This window comes from Antechinus flavipes, chromosome 3 (assembly GCF_016432865.1).
Source record: "Antechinus flavipes isolate AdamAnt ecotype Samford, QLD, Australia chromosome 3, AdamAnt_v2, whole genome shotgun sequence".
In the NCBI taxonomy this organism is placed as follows: Eukaryota; Metazoa; Chordata; class Mammalia; order Dasyuromorphia; family Dasyuridae; genus Antechinus; species Antechinus flavipes.
In genome coordinates, this window is record NC_067400.1 from 385593836 (window position 1) to 385606979 (window position 13144).

General features: G+C 35.3%; 1 protein-coding gene across 1 annotated transcript in view; it reads right to left on the minus strand.

The window, feature by feature from the left end:
• PLCL1 (phospholipase C like 1 (inactive)) overlaps positions 1–13144 on the minus strand; it is a 423749-nt gene that overhangs the window by 248044 nt on the left and 162561 nt on the right. The gene's annotated exons all lie outside the window — the stretch shown is intronic.

A 13144-nucleotide genomic window follows, 5' to 3' on the forward strand; every position in this document is an offset into this window, starting at 1 on the left:
ATTTCTCTTTCTGGTTCAATCATTATCATTCACATGATCTTTCTTCTTGTCTAATCTTCTTATCTTTTCTCCTTGGGACTCATCTCTGAGTCTGCTCCAAGTTGTTCTTGGTGTATAAACATATAGCTATAGATCGATAGATAGATATAGATATAGATATAAAATCTCAAAAAATCATTTTGTTAGGCTCTAGTTAACCTTTTAGGAAGTCTGATGTGATGTACTGGGTATTTTATTTTAAAACCCCTATTCATAGAGTCACTAAATGCTAAACTTAGCAGGAACCTTACATGTGTGGGACAGTGCCCAAATTAAAATCTGAGACTCTCAAGGTTAAAAAAAAATTCTTTTTAAAGCAAAAAATAAGATTTATTACGATCTCTTGAGAAAGAGCAACTCCCAACAGACAAGTAGTCAATAGAGGAGTGCAAACTGCAAACTGCAAAAGACAAGATTGTACAGACCAGAAGCTCAGCAACCCTTTTCTTCCATTGTCTAGGGGAATCCAGGCTTATACTCTAAACACAGGAATCTATCCTGAAAACAAAAGAATACTAGTAAATAGTCTTAATTCAAATTTCCCTAGAGAACTGCTATACAAGCAGATATTCTTGGATGAGAGAATTCTGTTACTTGAATTCCCAAAGCCAACATTGTCTTTAAAAGAAGCACTTAAATGCTAATTAAAAAGTGGGGGAAAAAAAGGAGGGGAAATGTTCATCCAAGACAATGGAACACCTGTAGCTTTTAGCTATACCTCAACTTGTTATTGCAAAGTCTCAAGGCCGCATTCCCATGAGAAGTTTTCACTCAATTTATCCCATTCAGTCCTTTCACTTTAGCTATTAACCTTTGAAGATATTTCTCACCATTCTTGATATAGTTCCTCAACCATCTTGTTCTTAGCCTCCAATCCCTTGGGACCCAGTTTGTCTTTTTCTCTCCTGGGATCCATCTTTTTCCTTTTAATACTCCAAGACTAAGTGGACCTCCTCTTCCAAGTTGTTCAATCTTTCCTCTGGGGAAATCCCAGTCATTTCCCTGAGGTTAAATTTTCTCTATAAAACCTACTTGTGGGCCCTTTAGGTCAACCCACCCCAGCATTCTGCTTTTTCTCCTCCCCCATGCCATGTGGTATATCCCCTAACTCATATCCCTTCATGTTGTCTATAACCCATTTCCCCAAATAAATTTACCTTTTACCAAAGAGAATGGCCATTGTGAATTCTTCACATGACCAAATCCCAACTTACACCATAGATCACATCAGTGAGGACCAGGTTTGGGATGAGACATAGACCAATTTTCTAATGTCTTTGGCAATTTCCTTCACTATCTGTCCATTATCATAAATTTTCACATAGCAAATATTTAATTTTCCACAAACTCTACTCTTTAGCCAGCAAGTAGTCTAATACCAATGTATGCTGGAATACTGCTTCTCTAGTCTGAGTGGCCCGGTCTGCTAACAAATCCAGTGCCTTTGTCAGCTGGTTAATAATTATTTCCACCATGGCCTGGAGTCTAATGTGCCTTGGATTCTGTATGTCCAACCCCCATCTGGGGTCACCATCCCAACCATTTGTGTCCCTAGTAATTAGAGTAGGTAATTCTTCACAACTAAATATGTCTATATTTATCAGGAAAGTCAACAACAAATGCTAAAAGAAACAGACAGACATATGCATCTGGCAACAAATAGATGACTAGGCCAAATACTCATTTACCTACCAATTTAGAATAGAATGTCAATATATTTTCAGATGGGAAACTGCAAAATCTTACATACTTGAATTGTGTTCATAGCTTCTACTGACCACTTGACCAGATTATAGAAATTTGCTATAAAAGAAAAAAGCAGAGATATGATTATAATAGCATCAAAACTGGTCCTTCAGGCTTCAGCCTGAGAGCATAAATATGACAAGATAAAGCATCCTTAGCTAATTGTATGCAATAACAATTCCAACTTATAGCCAGACTCAAGAATAATCAGGTGAGTTCTTATTCAAAGGAACACTATTGGGAAAATGAGTCAGAATAAATCCACCTTAAGCAGAGGCTAAGGTTGTCCTCCCAGTTCTTGCCCAAATATTAACTTCCACCTGTAACCATTCAGTGGCTTGTAGTATATTCGTTTCAGATGGATTACTGGCTTGATGATCCATCAGACAATCATACCTGAATTCAAACTCCAAACAATATCAGCTACAGTCCCAAGAAATTTTATCTTAAATATCAAGTCTCATTAATCAAAGCTTCAGATAAATTTATCTCTCAAGAATCACATATCCTAAATAAGTACTGACTAGACCTACTTGCATTGATAACAGTAAGAGATTCATCCTAGAAAGTTCACAGCTTATCTTCATATCTGAGTAAATAGGTTTTAAATTCAACATTACACTTTAAGATGCTCAATAACCAATCTATATCAAAACATATTCAAATATTAACCATGTTCAAAGGGACATAGACTACTGTTCTCAAAATTTCCCATCTTTAACAATATGAACAGCTTTAAAATGATTCAATACAACCAATTAAAACTCACATAGAATATAGAATAAACTGTCCTAATTTCACATTAAAGAACCCTATCGGAATTAATATTAATAATTTCTTCATCCTAAAAAATGTTTATTCATCTTCCTCCAATCAAGGAGTCTGTATAAACTTTTCTGGAAATATAAATAACAAGTACAACACCAATATTGTTAAAATTCCTCTAAGTACAATTAATCTCCCCTCCCACCAAAACATTCCTAATTGCCCCAGTGCAAAGTCAATTTTAGAGGTTACAAATTGTCCTTAACAATCCATTCTTGAGGTTACTCCACAGGTCCTTTAACCCTGATGTTCTCAGCTTCCAGACTTTAGTCAGTCATCTGTAACCTCTGGTAAGGTCCTTCTACTCTACTTCTTCCAGGATTTAGTAAACACCCACTTTTCTGGAACTGCAAACTCCAAAGGTAGTGTCTGGGACAGCAATCCTTGCTTCCTAAGGGCTAAAAGGGATGAGGAAACTGCCATTATATGATTCCTTAAAAACTTATCCTTTATTTCAATCGGTTTCAAAAAAGGGTCTTTGCTTTTTCTTCCCAAATAAAATAAACCCATCTCATATGGGGAAAGTCCCACGTCACTTCTGGGGACAGTTCTAATTCTTAAACTAAGTAATAGACAAACATTTGGCCCAAGACAATTTAGTCTCTAACATCAATTTAGTTTTAGTTTCTTAAGAATCTGATTCATTCTTTCCACTTTCTCTGATGAGGGCAGAGATCCAAATGAATGGAATTGCCACTCAAATTTGCAATCCCTCCCATTATTTCTTCTAAAACCTTAGAAGGAAAATATTTTTCTTTATCAGAATCAATAGCCTCTACCACTCCACACTTAAGTACAATTTGTTCCAGTGCTACTCTACTAATTCCTCTTAAAGTAGCAGAGCTAGGGAAGCTTCCACCCATCCCTACTCATGGCTTCATTAAAACCTAACGAATATTTTGGAGCCAGGATCTCTCCCTCAGGAAGGACACCTACTCAGTAACTTGTTATTTGTTTTTAGACATATTATATACCTTTCAGATACAATTTATTCTACAATTACACATGCCCCTATACACCAAAATTTCTTGCTTTTACTTCTTTGTTAAAAGGAGAAAGCAAGACAAACCTTAAAGATTCAGAATATAGATAATATCTAAATAACTTTGAACCAAATTTCACAAAATTTATAACATATTCAGCAGGGCTGACAAAATGTTAAAGCACAGCTCATACAATTTTTACAAATTACCCAATTAAAATTTAGAAAGCAATATGGTGTAATTAGGAGATACAAACATTGTGACTTCTTTAGGCAAGTTACCAGAGTAACAAAAATTTTTAACTTAAAACCAAATCTAATACAGATTTAAATTTCTAGTAGCAACACTTTAATATTAATGCACACATATTTCTAAAGTCTTATGCCAGAATAAACAAGTTCACAATTTTAGCATATTTAATAATAATTAACTCATAATTTCAGCATCAAAATTCCAATTTAAGGTGATAGAAAACTGCCTTTTCAAGTCAGTCCACAGCTAAGAAATTGAAAGACTGGGCCCTGGGGGAGAGGGTTGAAGAAATTTGGACCCAGATGTCTGGCTGCAAGTCTGGGGCCCAGTGACTAGTCCACCCTCCATGCCAGAAATGCTGAAGAGGAGAGAAGGAGCCATGGAGGGGTCATGTTGAAGATGTTGGGGCACCAGTGCAAACCCCAGAAGAATCCAGGCCGGCCAGCCTGACCAGGATAAATTCCACAAGCCTCTCCATGGCAGATAAAAGCTTAGAAATTCCCAGAGAGGATTTTTTTTTCCTTTTGTCATTTTTTTTTTTTTTCTGAAAGGCTCAGATTCAGGCTCTCAGAAGGCTTTTAGTCATATAAATTAGGCCTACTTAAAAATACAATAGACTAATTCAACTTAGCTGACTGATGTCAAGCAATTTAAAACTTAGTCTTAAAAACCCCAGAATCTGCTAAAGTATTTTTTGGAAGTTCTGTAACTATTTCTGCAGACCCACATTGGCCAGTTCTAGGTCCGTAAAATGTCAGGGTTTTTTTTCTTTTTAGTGTGACAGTTAAAAATTTTCCCTTTCTCAGAACTAAACCTTCCTCTCTAGGTAAAAGCTATTTGCATAAATCCAATTATATACAAAACAAACAAACAAAAAACACTTTTAAATCCCCAATAGCCAGATCTTTTCCTTCATAATTCGGCTGACTGAGAGTAACACAGAAGATAAAACACAGGCTCACACACACAAACAGAAACTATTTTTGTAAATCAATCAAGCTCCCATTCTTGGCCCTACTTTAGGATGGAAGCAAGGAGAAGAGCTCTGGAGACCAATCTTTGGGAGTTCCTGGCCAGCTATCATTTGAATTTACACTCAGTCCTCAGGAGATCAAAGGTTCCTCCAGCAAGCAGGATACTTGCCCAAACAAAACAATAGTTTTTAATCCCTATACATTTTGGTACTTCATTCCAGTTCTTCCTAAAGGGCTATCTTCCCAAGATACTAGTTTTTAGAACCAGATACCTTAGATTGTGATGGAAGACTTATCCAGTCTTACCAGGAAAATGGGAAAAACCTTACAGATTGGAACAGCTTGGAATTTCCCAGCATCAAAGGGAAATGGAAGCTTTTTATAGACTCTGACCCCCTAAAATCTTCCAATCCCACTCCCAGTTACTCAGCCAACTCACCACCTCTTAGAACCACTTACAGTCTCTCCCCCACCCTTACCAGTTGCTTACCTTAACTAGATTGTTCCTTTCCTAAGGTTCACAATACCTTACTCTCTTTTCAAACTTTTCTTAGCTGTCAGTCATTTTGTACAAGAAAATTCACATAAGAAAGAAAAGAAGGAAGGAAGGAAGGAAAGAAGGAAGGAAGGAAAAAAGGAAGGAAGGAGAGAGGGAAGAAAGAGAAAGAAAAAAGAGAAAGAATCAATGTTATTCACTAATATGATGTCTCTAGAAATCAAAATAGAAACAATGTCCAATGGTTCTTCCTTAGTACTAATAAATGTTACTTACCACTTACCACACTGTCCATTCCACAAGCATCTAGGGATCTAATACAATTGGGTTTAGAAATTCATTGAAAGTTATAATATATTACTCTCGGCATTACATGTGTATAACTGTTTGGGTTTTTTGTTTTGTTTTGTTTTGTTTTGTTTTGGGGGAGGGGGCATTAAACAGCTGAGAGGAATCCCTTTGAAAGGAATAATCCTAACAATTTACAGAATCAGAAAGCTGCCTAACTATAGTCCAAATATTTTTCCTACGATAAAGAAGACACCAGCAGTTGATTTTCCAAAAACCTATCTACATCCTTTAATGTAACTGTGTTTATATAACAGTTGCCATAAACTCTAATTGGCTGAGATTTCCTAGATTTAACATGATTAGGGGGAAGACACTCAGAGTTAAATATGCTGAGTCAAGATGCTCTTAAGTTTCCTTCACAGGCTTGTGGAAACACATCATAGACTAGAATTTGTCTGAAATAGTCATTTTTAAATATAGCTTTCTTTTTGAGGAAGCTTATTTAAGCTAAAAATGTATTAAATACTATGTAAATGCTGATAGAAATTGTGTCATGTTAGATAACATGAAATCTTTACACACAATAAAACATGCCATACCAAAATAAATAAAAAAGTTTACATGATGTTAAATAAGGAGGCCTCTCTCCCTCTTTCATCCCAGACATACCCTGATGAGTATTCACTTAGTTTGGTTACATTCCAAGGGTTCTAATGAATTCATTCATTTCTCAATTATCCATAGTTATAATATAGTTTTAGCTTGTCCCCAAACTAAGCTGTTACTACTACAGTAGCAAAACAAAATAATTTGCAATTCTTTGCAAATGAATTTTTCTTTGTCTCCTTACCCTGGCATAAAATACCAATGAGCAGGAAAATGACCCAAATGTAGATGAGAGAAGAGAAGAGGAGGAGGAAGAGAAAAAAGGGGCTTGAATAATTCAGTGACTGAATAGTTTTTAAATAATCAAGAGTTGGATGGAGAGACAACACCTAATCCCTCCTCTTGTTCCCTCTCCCAAGCTCATCACCATCCTCATTAAAGTTATTAGCAGAATTGTTTTTCTTTGAGTTACCAACCATTATGCATGATATATCAGATCCATGGCAAGACTAGAAATGACCACCCCAAAGAGAGAACTGTGGGTCATTTAATGATGGTTTCTACTTACTGGGGTCTCTGTTCTTCTCTAATTCCTCATTTATGAGATCTATAACAGAAAATATATTTCTCTTGGAATCTTGTCTATTATTGAATTTTAGTCTTTTTTTTTTCATTTCATTTTTCAGATCAGACCCTAATCTTTGTAACACTTGGATAGTTTGAGATCTCATGCTCTTAAATAACAAATTTAAAAATTTTTTAGCGTGGCATGCATGTATGACCCACCACATTCTGGCATCATCCTATCTTTCTACCTTCATTTTAAATTGCTTTACTCTGTGTTCCAACCTGCTGTTCCCTGATTTGTCATGTCAATTAATTGCATAAAGGAACTCCTTGCCTAGAATGCACTCAATTCAAATCACCAAACTAAGTCCTAGGGCAGAGATTCTTCCTACCATTAGGAGCCTTTCTATTAGGAGAGATACATGTGGCACATAAGACTAGGTCAGTTTGATGGAGTGTTCTTGTCCTTGTCTTGGGGTGGAGACCTGGGCCACATGAAGTACTAGCTAGTCTCCCAAAGTAGCCTCAGGCTCCTTATTTTCTAAATTCTTAAGGGTAATTAGAAGCTCTATATTTAGCTATTTCTAATAAGTGAAAACAGCTGAAATAATGGTCTCACAACTTTATAGAAAAATGAACTTTTAATTTGAGGGGAGAAAGTTCCATAAAGGTTCAGAATTTGGAACCACTGAACGTGGTTCTATTATTCAGTCACTATGAGCAAAGTAAAATTGAATTAATACAGAAGAAATGCAAAATGTGCAGAGTTGGCGAAGCCATCCCAAATGTTCATAAAGACAATATGTGTCCAATCTGTGGCAGAGCATTCTAAGCTCACAAGTGGTCTGAATAATCACAGTCTGACACATTAACTTTTGATATCATTTTGGTCCTTTTCAAGAACAAAGCACAATCAATCAACCAACCAACCTTAGGCATGTCATCCACACAGCAAGGTGGCATAATAGATACTATTTCAGATCTGAACTCAGACAGACCTAAAATCAGAACCTGCCTTAAACACTGAATAAGTCACTTAACTTCTCTCAATTTCATGTGCCTCATCTGTAAAATTAGGATAACCACCTATATATGACAGAGAGCTGTTGTGAAAATGAGATAAATGAGATAAAATAAACAAAGTGTTTTGCAAACCCATGAGTGTTCTATCAATTCTGTTTTCTCATTTTTATTAATTGTTTTATTTTTTCTAGTTATGCATGTATATTAACTTTTTAAATACACATTTCTTTATGAATCATGTTGGGAAAGAAAAATCAGAACAAAAGGAAAAAAACTGTGGGAGAAAGGAAAAAACAGAAGTGAACGTTGCAGGTGTAGAAATGACCACCCCCAAAGAGAGAACTATGGGTCATCTAATGATGGTTTCTACTCACTGGGGTCTCTGTTCTTCTCTAATTCCTCATTTATGAGATCTATAACAGAAAATATATTTCTCTTCATATCACTCTTCATAGTCTTTTTCTGGATGCAGATGGCATTTTCTATCTAGAGTTTATTGGGATTGCTTTAGATCACTGAACCACTTAGAAGAACCAAGTCTTTCATAGTTGATCATCATACATTCTTGCTATTATTGTATACAATGTATTTTTGGTTCTACTTGTTTTGCTCAGCATCCTTTTGTGTAAATCTTCCCAGGCTTTTCTAAAATCAGCTTGTTCATCAATATAGAACAGTAAGATTCCATTACCTTCGTCATACCACACAACTTATTCAGTCATTCCCCAATTGATGGGCATCCACTCCTTTTCCAATTCTTTGCTACCACAAAAAGAGCTGCTACAAATATTTTTGCACATGTGGGTCCTTTTTCCTCTCTTATGATTTCCTTGGGATACAGACCCAGTAGTGGCACTGCTGGGTCAAAAGGGTTTCCTAATCTTTAAAGTGACTTGAGTTGTACTCAATGATTGCTAAGATCCTTTCTATCTCCATAGTCCTAACTGTAAAAATACTTTCTACCTTTCTCTTATTGAAAAATTTCTCTTATTTTTAGAATTCAGTGCAACATCTTCCATGAAGCCTTTTTTGACCACTAAACTTCTTTGACAACTTGAACCATTGTCCTTTGACAATGAATGATTTTTCTGTCTTTGAGTTTTCTTTTAGTATTTTATCTGAATCTGTTTTGTCCTTTATGTTATATCTTGTAGTATATTTATGTGTGTATTGCATACTCCTAATTAATAAACAAGTGGCACTTTTAAAATTTATTTTAAGAGCACTTTGCATGTGGTAGGTGACTTATAAATATTGGTCCAATTGCATTGAGCCATGGTTATCTATATGACTCTATGACCCACTGAGTGGGCTGGATACCCTCAATTGTCCATCTTTGACCTCATACAGATGGCCTTGAATCCTGATCTGATCAATAGAAACCATTACAGAGGGATTTCCAAATTCCTATTCATACATTCTTAAAATAATCTCAACCAATATTGGTGGTCCTATTAAATGGATAGGAATTATGTTTTAAAAAGAGAATGCCAAAGAGTGCCCCATTTAAGGACAGGATTAATAGATGACTTAGTTTAGTAGAGATTCTTGATCTAGGGTATATGGACTTGTTTAAGATTTTGATAACTATATTCAATATACATGCTTCTGATGTATTTTATATGATGTATTTTTCTGAGAAAAGGGCCATAGCTTTTACTAGACACTGCTAAAGAGAGCTATGAAACAAGTAAAGGTTAAGAACTCCTACAAGGTGGAAAGTTAGGGATCAGTCACTAGATTTCCAGAAAAGAAAAACTGATGTTTCTCTTGTCTTTTGGTTATAAGAAGTATCTTATGCAGATATTCAACAGAATTTCTTTTAAAACAGTCAACCCTCATGTTCTAAAAAAGGCCAAGCCTGATTAAACTGAAATGGACAGTTTGTCTTCTGGGTTCACATTTCCCCTTCTTTTATATCTTACTCTAAATTTAAGTTACCACAAGTTTAAGTCATTAAGATACATCTCCCTGGATTACTCACAAGCCAAGCCACATTTCTTCATGGGAAAAATTTGGTCCATGTAAAACTTGGGGAAGAAGTGCTTTTGAAATAATAATAGTTCACATTCCATAGCTATATGACATGTAGAGCACTATGTATATATGTTATATGTAATATCTATATATGTGATATACAGTTATTATATATAATATATGTACATATTTTCATCTATCAGTCTTCTCCTTAAGTGGGAGAATCCCACGGCACTCTTTCATTTATCCTAATTCTTACCTATTCTACAAGGCTACCCATATTAGATGAGATTATTTTAAGACTTCTAGTTGTGCTAGGAATTTGAGGATTTCCCTCTGTCCAAAAAACAACATAGCTTATATTTATCAGGCTAGGATACAAGACTATATAAATAATGTCAATTATGGCCAATTGAGTATACCTAGCCCACTCAAATGAGTCATAGCATCATCCAGACCTCAACCTTCCTGAACTCAAGTCTCTCCCTGTATCCATTATACTACCCTGCCTTCTGGGAATATCCTACAAAAGGTGATCACTAAGATAGCTCTAGTAGAGAAAGCAACAGTGATTTTAGAAAGGAAAAGCACATTTATTATGGAAATGTGAAAGAGAAAAGGAAATAACTAATTTCATTATTTAGGAACTTGATAAAATAATCCACTAATCATATTTCTCCTTCTTCTTCACCCATATTTTCCTGTTATTCTCCAATAATGTAACAAGACCCAGGGAGATAGGTGAGAATATAATGCTGTCAAGAGTAAATTGCATACTTTCTAGAAATCTTCTGAAATGCCAGTCAATATGGACAGAATTTAGAGACACAAACAAGCCCCTTTTCACAAAGGTCTCACAATAATAGTTCAATCTGACTCTTATGCTACTTTATCATACCCTATCCTATCCTAACCTGACTCTCCTACTGTTATCAGTGATTTTAACAGCAATTGGAAGCACTTAAATAACCAACAGAAACCTTCCTGGGGTTGGGCAAGCACAGGCAATTGCTTCAGCCATGTTTTCCTAGGGACTTCTACTTCAAAAACAGGGAGGTCAAAACTGTAGGCACAGAGATTCTGCATGGAGAGTTAAAAAGGGAGCTCACACTACCTAGTATCACTAACTAGAAGAGAGATAGACAGACAAGAGACAGAGACAGGGATAGAGGGACAGAGACAGAAACAGAGAGAGATGCACAAATGCATGCATGTATAGATGGATAGACAAATGGACAGAGAGAGTGACACACATGCATACATACACACATATATGGAGAGATGGCTGGAGATAGCTACATCCATACATCCATACATTCACAGATCCACAGATGGATAGACAGATGGGCAGATTTTTAAAAGTACTTATATAAAATCAAAGAGGGTGTGATCAGCTTATACCGAATACCCCTCAGGCTCATACAGGTGATATCTTGTCTTCTTTTCCTTCCTCAAAGCTGCTCTTGTTCATTTTAACTAGAATTTATACAACAGATCACTGAGGATATTAATGGAGAAATGTCCTAAAGAGTAAACTTCCACAATATCTTAAGAATTAACTTAATAGAAAAGGAACAAAAAAAAAAAATCCTTCTCCTTATACAGTAAGCATTGCAAATTAGAAATTTCATTAATAAAATCAGATGTCTTCACCTTGAACAGTCCACACTAGCAGTCACATGAGAATTTATAAGGAATTATGGAAGTGATGACCCATGATGGGAACTCCAGTTCCTCATGTATTGTCATTCAGTCAATACTGATTGCCAAGGAAGACAAACTGTTAGCAGGTCAGCTGACCTAGCTACTGATAAAAGCTGTTGTCTGAGAAGAGAGAGATCTGAGAAGACCTCCAGTTCTTTTTTTTTTTTCAAATTTGCAAAGCAGATCAAAGATAGCCATCAATAAATAAAGATGTCTTGCATATAAAGAAGTACAAAAACAAAGTTCTTTTGCTGAATGAACTAGTGAGAAGAAAACATATATATAGCAAATTAAGACTAATCCTAGGATTACATTTTCAATTTTAACTCTACAGCTTCTGAGTCATCAAATACAAAAATAAATAAATTAATAACCATAATATTAATAATAGAATGCAAATCTCTCTTTCCTAAGACAGTAATCCATGTTGCTGTGGAAACTAGAATATAAGCACATATGTGTATCACATATGTACACATATGTGTACAAATGTATATATTAAATGCATATAATATGTATGTGTGTGTTTTACTTTGTTTAGAGGAAGTCTTTTTGGGCAGTGACTAATGCTTTACATTGTACATTTTTCTCAAAAGACTTTTGATGAAACATATAATTTATGGGGTTTTTGACTGACTTTTCCAAAAACATTTATTTAAAAATAAAATATAGGTGTATATATGTGTGTGTGTGTGTGTGAGAGAGAGAGAGAGAGAGAGAGAGAGAAAGAGAGAGAGAGAGAGAAACTCTAGATGCTCAAATAACACTATTTTCTTTCAAAATTCTTTTTTTTTAATTTGGAAGAATCTCAAATAGTATATATTATATTCCATATTTAACCTATTTAGAATGTGTTTTTATATGGAGCAATAATAATGGATTATTCCCCATTCTGGGAAAATTCTTACTTGTAGGTCTTCTGCACAAGTTATAGTATGTCCTTTTATTCGTCCCTGGGGAGAATAGCCCACCCCATTTCTGCCTGCCTCCACACCAATTGACACTCAGTGAAACATTTGTGGCTCAAGACTAGTTAGAGGAAGTGGAATTGGCAAACAAACTAATTTGGATAATAAATTTTCTTCAATAACTTAATTCTGATTAAATATATAATTTGTTCATTCATGTTCTCATTTCCTTTCTCTTTTGCAATCATTTACTCCTGTAGCTTTGAGATATCAGGAAGAAGGGAAAACTGTAAAGAAAGAAATTTATGCCTGGAGAAAGCATGAAGGAAAAAGAAAAGCATTCATTTGACTAATTAGCATTTAATTGTTACCCCTACCCTCCACCTCACCAGACTACAGTTGCCCAATTCTCTATTCTCTCTAACCTTCCCAGATGGCCTTTCAGTTTTCTTTTCTGATAATTTAGATTTACAAAATACCCACTCCCCAATTGTCATTTTATAATATTTACCTAATATCCAGACACTAATGACACAACCTGCTTTACCTCTAGACAGGATTCTTAATGTTTTTTGTATCACAGATGCCTTTGTCAGTCTGGGTTAAGCCTATTAATTCTTTCTCAGAATAATATTTTAAAGGCATGAAGTCGAATCCATGGAATTATAAAGGAAATAAATTATGCTGAAATTCAGTTAGTGATTTGGTAAGAACACAAGATCATGGACCCCAGGTTAAGAACTACTGCTCTTC